Source organism: Lactuca sativa, chromosome 2, assembly GCF_002870075.4.
Source record: "Lactuca sativa cultivar Salinas chromosome 2, Lsat_Salinas_v11, whole genome shotgun sequence".
Classification (NCBI taxonomy): Eukaryota; Viridiplantae; Streptophyta; class Magnoliopsida; order Asterales; family Asteraceae; genus Lactuca; species Lactuca sativa.
Window position 1 is genome coordinate 75,316,916 of NC_056624.2, and position 7,096 is coordinate 75,324,011.

The following is a 7,096-nucleotide window of genomic DNA, read 5'->3' on the forward strand; positions in this document are numbered from 1 at the left end:
ATTAAGTCTCTTTTTTCCTTCCATTTCACAACTACACATTATTTTCTCAAATAATTTTCAAACAACATCATCCAGAGAGTTTACCCTTTTCAGTATTGCTTTAATTACATCATTTTTTTAAAGTATGTTGGCAATACTTTAAAAAACCAATTTTGCAACTCTCAAATTTTATATTGGTTGTCATTTTATTATACAATTAAGAAAAGGGTGGTCACTAGTCACTTAATTTGTTAAATGGAATGTAACATTTTGGTCATTTTTTACTCATTACAATTTTTTCCTGTCCTTGTGATGCTTAATTTAATCTATTTGGAAAATGGGTAATGCTAGTACCTACAAATTTCATCAAAATTTGAAGATATGCATCAAAATTTTTGTAGATTTTTTATGCAAGTTACGTGCTTGTTAATGATAGAGATTTTGTACCATCATTATTTTTACTATATTAGCTTATTGATCACTGTAAGTTTTAGAGGAAAGAAGACCCATTATTGATTCAAGAATCTGGACCTTGGAACCATGTAAAATAACGTAAATATGTGTCATTTATTAATCCATTTTGTAGTTATGAAGCAAAGTCACCCTTCGTGTACACATTCTAGATTCCCCTTAAATGGATTCCAAAAAAAAAAAAGAACCCTCGAGGCAAAAATATCGCATCATTAACGCCGTTGGAATTGTCACGAAATTTAAGAAAAAAAATCATTTTGTTCCTGCCCGGGATCGAACCGGAGACCTTTAGCGTGTAAAGCTAACGTGATAACCACTACACCACAAGAACTGTTGTACTTAGTCTGTAATCCTTGGTATTAGTATATATATTAACAATAACTCCAGGTGATTCTAATTGATTTTTCAATCAATTTAAACAATAATATACTTGGAAATTTTATGTGACCCAATCGTATTTATATACTTGATAATGTTACAAATAATAGGCAATGTTGTTAAACTTTTTTTCATTATAGAATTCTGTTACACCAACTAATGCAAACATAAGGTTCCAATTTCCGATTAAATTATGCTTTGCAAATGACCATTGACAAAACACAAGGACAAGCATTTCACTTTGTTGGTGTTTACTTGAAAGAACCTGTCTTTTTCTCACTGACACTTTTATGTTGTGCTTTCTCCAACAAAAAAAATAAATAAATAGAAAATGCTAAATTTGTTATAAGAGATTATTCTTTTACTTTAACCAAAAAAATACCATCTATCGGGAGATTTTACAATGTGCCCAGTGCTCTTACATGTAAGTTTGTTTTTCTATAATTTTCCCTCTTTAGTTTTGTTTATTGATGCTTTGATTTCTAAAATATCAACGTAGATAAGTATGTAAAACAAAATTTATCAAATTTCAAAGATATTTGTAATTAGAAAACCAAAAATTGTTTTGTCTTGATCAAACTATAAAAAAAAGTATTAAACCCACTTCGTTTTCAAAATTTTCATTTTTTTAGAATTTTTTTTTCTGAAAATAGAGAAATTTTCAAATCTAAGCGTACTCTTAACTTGTAAAGCTAATGCGATAACCACTACACAAGAACCTAAAACATATTTTTAGAAATCCGAATAACATAAATTTGGAAAATGTTAAATAACTAGGAGTCGCATCGCCACACGGTGCAACGTGATCATGGAAATGGTTAAATGCAAAATATAACAATATACTATTATTGATATGTTTATCATAGCATCCTCGTTTTATTACATCTTATTACTTCGAATATATACCAAAATATAGCTATGTCACCTAAAAACTAAGCAAAAATCGGGTGTAGTACTAATAGGAAGAAATTTTGAAAGTTAATATAATGAACGTTTTATATAATCACAATCAACAAATAATAACCTACATATTGGATTGATACAAAAGTAAACTGTAATCCCTTTTGAAACACGGATGAAAGTTTAATGACCGCTTGCTGTCATTTTTTATCTGTTAAATGCAAGAAACAAAAATATAATTTTGTTTATTATATCACTTTCATTTTCCCGTTACAGCAATGTATTGTTATAAAATTGTTCAGTTATAACAATATAATCCAAATTGAAAAAACTTCAATGTCGAGTTAAAAAAAATTAGAACTACAGTAAAAATAGGATGTTATAATATGAAATTATACCTTTGTTTATTTACTATAGCATCCTACTTTAGTGATTAGTCCTTGTTACTACCTAATCCAGAAAAAAAATTAACAAAGAAAGTCATGAAAATAAGGTTTTTCTCATGAAGTCTTTTTTTCTACACATAACGTGTTTCAAATAAGTTTAAGGGTTTAGGTCATTTTTTGTCACTTAACTTTTGGTTTTGTGCTTATTTGGTCACTTAACTATTTTTAAGTTTTAAAAGGTCATCAAACTTTTGACTTTGTTCTCATTTAGTCACTTAACTTTTGTTTTGGTCACATTTAGTCACTTAACTTTATGATTTGTGCTCATTTGGTCACCTAACTTTTAAAATTTTACTCATTTAGTCACTAAACTTTTAAAAAAATTTAAAAGTTTAGTGATCAAATGAGCACAATTTTAAAAGTTAGGTTACTAAATGTGACCAAACCAAAAGTTAAGTGACTAAATGAGCACAAAGGCAAAAGTTTGATGACCTTTTAAAACTTAAAAAAAGTTAAGTGACCAAATGAGCACAAAACCAAAAGTTAAGTGACCAAAAATGACCTAAACCCTAAGTTTAAACCATAGAGTACCTTTTTCAGTGTGAACATCATGATTTATGGAAAAACGACCTAAAATGATAATATAGTTCTCATTGTGTACACATTTAGTCCTCACTATTTTTTTTTGTAAAACAAGGTATTTAACTTGTCATTATGTACCCATTCAATGTTCATGACCGGCTAGGTTAAGTTTTCAGTTTGTACATATGTAGTCATTAATGGTTTTTTTGTTGCAAAATAAGTTTTTGTTGTTTTTATACATATTCAGTCCTTATGAGCAATTTTCTTTATGTTATGCCCACGTGGAATCCTATGTGGGATAATCAGTAACAAGGTGTTCTCGTATGTGGGTCATCTCTCACTTATATTAGTACTCTAATTCATTAATCGGTCAAATAATGTTGGTGTCCTAGTTTTCTCAAAGAAGCAGATGTTTTCGACTTTAGTTTCATCTATATCCATGGCAGACAACAATATTATTTATGATTGATTTCTTTGAACTCGTATTTGCACTTCCAAGACAAAATAACACCCTGGAAAAAAGTTTAGAGTCTTCCCTAACCTACTTAAATTTTGTTTTTTATTACTGAAGAACCATGTAAAAAGTAATAGATTAATGAAGAACATGTCAATTAACCCCAAATTTTGAAGATGAGCTTACTGTTATTAAAAATGAGGTTTCTTGTCTCAACCACCTTGAATTATAGAATATAAAAACCCTAGAATTATTAGGGTTCTGTCGCAAGGACTAATGAGATGCATCACAAACTTCTATTAATTTATTAATCACTAATAAATTAACAAAATAGCTCTCCAATAAACTCTCATGTCAATAATTGTTTAAATATATCCTTGTATGTAACCTAAATGGACTCTACTATAATAATATTACCAATTGTTGTGATTATGGATACTACTTTCAACAACTGACATAATTATGGCTAATATTTTTTTTCACCTGATATAATATAGTTGGTATTGCTAATGAAGTTTATATTTGTATTATATATAGTTGGTATTATACTATATGTAACGTCAGTGTTTCTAGGCTAGGCATTAAGGATGATGTAATAGTCTAGGTTAACCTTTGTAACTTGTTTTGAAATAATAAAGATGTATTATTTGAGTGTTATGTGTTTATTGCTTAATTGTGTGACTTAATTGATTTAAGAATAAATATGAGTGTTAAAGTAAAATATTAGATAAACCCGATATCTATACATAAAGAGGTAGTGGTACGAAGAAGTTATGACCTGTTGAAGTTTCACGACAGAACTGGTACGACACCACGTGACATAAATAGTGAGTTTACGACAGAGCGATATTTAGCCTTGGTAATCTAAACGAAAGTCATAGAATACGTTAAACCGAGAGCATACATAAAATGAACGTCTAAATCTGACTTCGTATGGGGAAGTTATGATTTTTCTAAGTTTCGACTTAGCAGTATACAACCCAAATTTTGAATATGAGATCAAGTGATTTCTAGCCGAAACAATCTAAACGAGAATCGAAGATCTCATCGATAGTAGTCCAACGGTAAAAAGACAGACAAACACGGACGTCAGATGAAGAAGTTATGAATTTCTAACAGAGTTTTCCTGTCCCGGCCTACTAAAAATAATATAATAAAAATAAAGTCAAAATTAGCCGACGAAGTCTAAAAGAGAGTTGTAGAGCATAATCTCGCCTACGCGTGGATATAAAGAACGTCGAAAATAGAGCTCGTATGCGAGAGATATGAATTTCTGAAGTTTGGAACACAAACTTCGAGGCCTGTGTCAGAGTTCATGACGTGAACACAGTGTTCACGACATGAACATGTGTTGGACACCTTCCAGAGCAAGTGGACTGATGACGAATGCAATGACCTATGCCTGACCAAACTCACGACGTGAATTTTTGAGATTCACGACGTGAATCTAGAAAATCAGCCCTATAAATAGAAGCCGAAGGGCAGCCGATTTTGGTTGCTACTTTCTTGCTCTCTCATTCCCAATACCCTCTCTAGAACTCTAGAAGCACTCCCGAAGCCCCGGTATCATCCCGAAACTCAAAGCAAGTCCCGAAGCACCGAAGATCCCGAGAAGAAAAGATTTTTCGAGCCGAAGCTCTGCTCGCGAGAAGCCCAATGTATGAAGATATCTAGGATTCATCGAAGAATTACTACTTGAAGAGCCGTAGTGCTGTCCGACAATCGTCTTATCAAGTGAGTGTGTAGTCTCTTTCATAAACACGATTTTAATACAAGTATTGTTTGAATGTATTAAGTATACGTTTTGAGTGACTGTGTAGTCTCTTTCATCTAACACATAAATATGAAGTATTTTCTACAAAATACGTGCTATGTGTTTATATATTATTTGTTTATTTGAGATGGTGTTGAATGAATGTTTCATACAGGTTTTTGAATTGTATGTATTTTTATCTATAAATATGTTGGGTAAAACATGGGTAGATAGTTGATGTGGGATAAAATGATGAGAGGTCTCGATGTTGTTGCTGATTCAGTCATCTAGCAGAGTTTAGATGACGACCACAGACTTTTCTAGAAAGTCTAGTGGAATGCCGGCAGACTCGCCACCTGTAGGTGTTAATGAACTTAATTGTTCATTTGTTTTACTCCATCCCCCACATTGTTTCCTTGTTTGACATATATCAATGAGGAACCCCATAAGCATATGTTGTCGCCCCGATGAAAATCCTTAGACTATGTCCCTTATGATAGTTGTTTTAGGGACGTAAAGTGAGGATAACGGGAATGGGTAATTGGGTTATTGTTGGTTGATGAAATTAATATAATTATTTATTGTGGGTTGAAAACCTTATATGCTCACCAGGCTCACAAGCCTGACCCACTCAGTTTTCTTTGTATTACAGGTAGTGGCACCAGAGCATAAGTTGGATGACATATCAAGATATATTGGATTATAGACCAGTAGTTGTAAATAACTGTTGTAAGGTCTAATTTTGTACTGTTTATGCTTTTGGTCTGTATCGGAACATGACGTCCCGATTTTTGTTATATAATGAAAATAGATTTCTTTAAGAAATGCTTTGGTAAATATTATTTTATCACATTTCGTTTTGGGAACAAATTCCGCAACTCTTTTAATCAAAGGATTACTCTGAAATTATTTTAAAAGCATAAATTAAACCGGTTTTTTCTGGCCGTGAATTTGGGGATGTCACACTATAATAGTTGTTAATATCAAAAGTATAATGTTATTACCAAAATCAAGAACATGATTCTATTGCCCCAGACGAGCCACGTATGAAAACACTTCATTAATGATTGTTCCACATAGCATGTCACATGAGCAAAACCTAAAGAAACTCACCATAAGGACTGAATGTGTACAAAAACAACAATGATTTAATTTTCAAAAAAAATCACATTAAAGACGATATATATATGGAGTAGGTGGTCATAAAGACTTAATGTGTACAAAACGATAAGTTCAGTGACTTATTTTACACAAAAACCAATATGGACTAAACGTATACAAAATAAAAGCTATATTATCTTTTTAGTTCGTTTTCCCTTGCATTAATTGCATCATTTTGTAAAGTATGTTGGAAATATATTATGTATGATCCAATTTAGATGATTTTCTTTTAGGGAATCATGGTATTTTTTTTCTTCAGAAAACCAATTTTGCAAAACTCTCAAAACTCATTGTAGAATCGATGGTAATTTTATTATATAGATATAAAGGAATGTTCATTGTCCTACTTAGGATGCACGGTGTAGCTTCCTTTTATGGGCAGGTAATATTACATGTGTTGCCGGTGATGTATACCGCACCTTGATTAATTTTTTTTGCCGTAGGTAAATTTCACCGGTGCGTATATATAGCATATATACAACTGATGAACTCATCGTAATATGTGACAAACGTCAATTTTCGGTCAAGTCAAAGTCAACTAAAGTCGACAAGTCAAACCGTTCGACTCAATTTGCCCGTGGATACTAGAGTTTACATTATGTAATTCCTAAACAACTCGATATTCTAATGAGAGATCATAAATCGAAAAGTGCGTACATCTAGATCTCCTTAACCTAAAATTATGGTACGTGGCGAGCCAAACCGATAAAACAATGTTGCATACTCATCGGGAGTGTGTAAGATTCTTAAACAAGGCTTAACAGGGTTTACGGACCTTGTATTGCGAAGCCGGACACTCGCATTTATCACACACGAAACCTCTCTCAATCGTTTTCACTCTATCTCTCTTTATCGAGAATCTCTCCCAAATCTCCCCACGTATGTCAAATCTCTCCCAAATCTCTCTAAGTATGTGAAATCTCTCCCAAAACTCTCTTTGTATGAGAAATCTCTCCAAGTATGTGAAATCTCTCCCAAAACTCTCTTTGTATGAGAAATCTCTCCAAGAATGTGAAATCTCTCCCAAATCTC

At 32.1% G+C, this 7,096-nt stretch overlaps 1 non-coding gene across 1 annotated transcript; it reads right to left on the minus strand.

Annotated features, from left to right (window-relative positions):
- Positions 1-708: 708 nt before the first annotated feature.
- TRNAV-UAC (transfer RNA valine (anticodon UAC)) lies at positions 709-781 on the minus strand. Its single transcript has one exon. It is a non-coding gene; the product is annotated as a tRNA-Val (tRNA).
- Between the last annotated feature and the right edge of the window lie 6,315 nt (positions 782-7,096).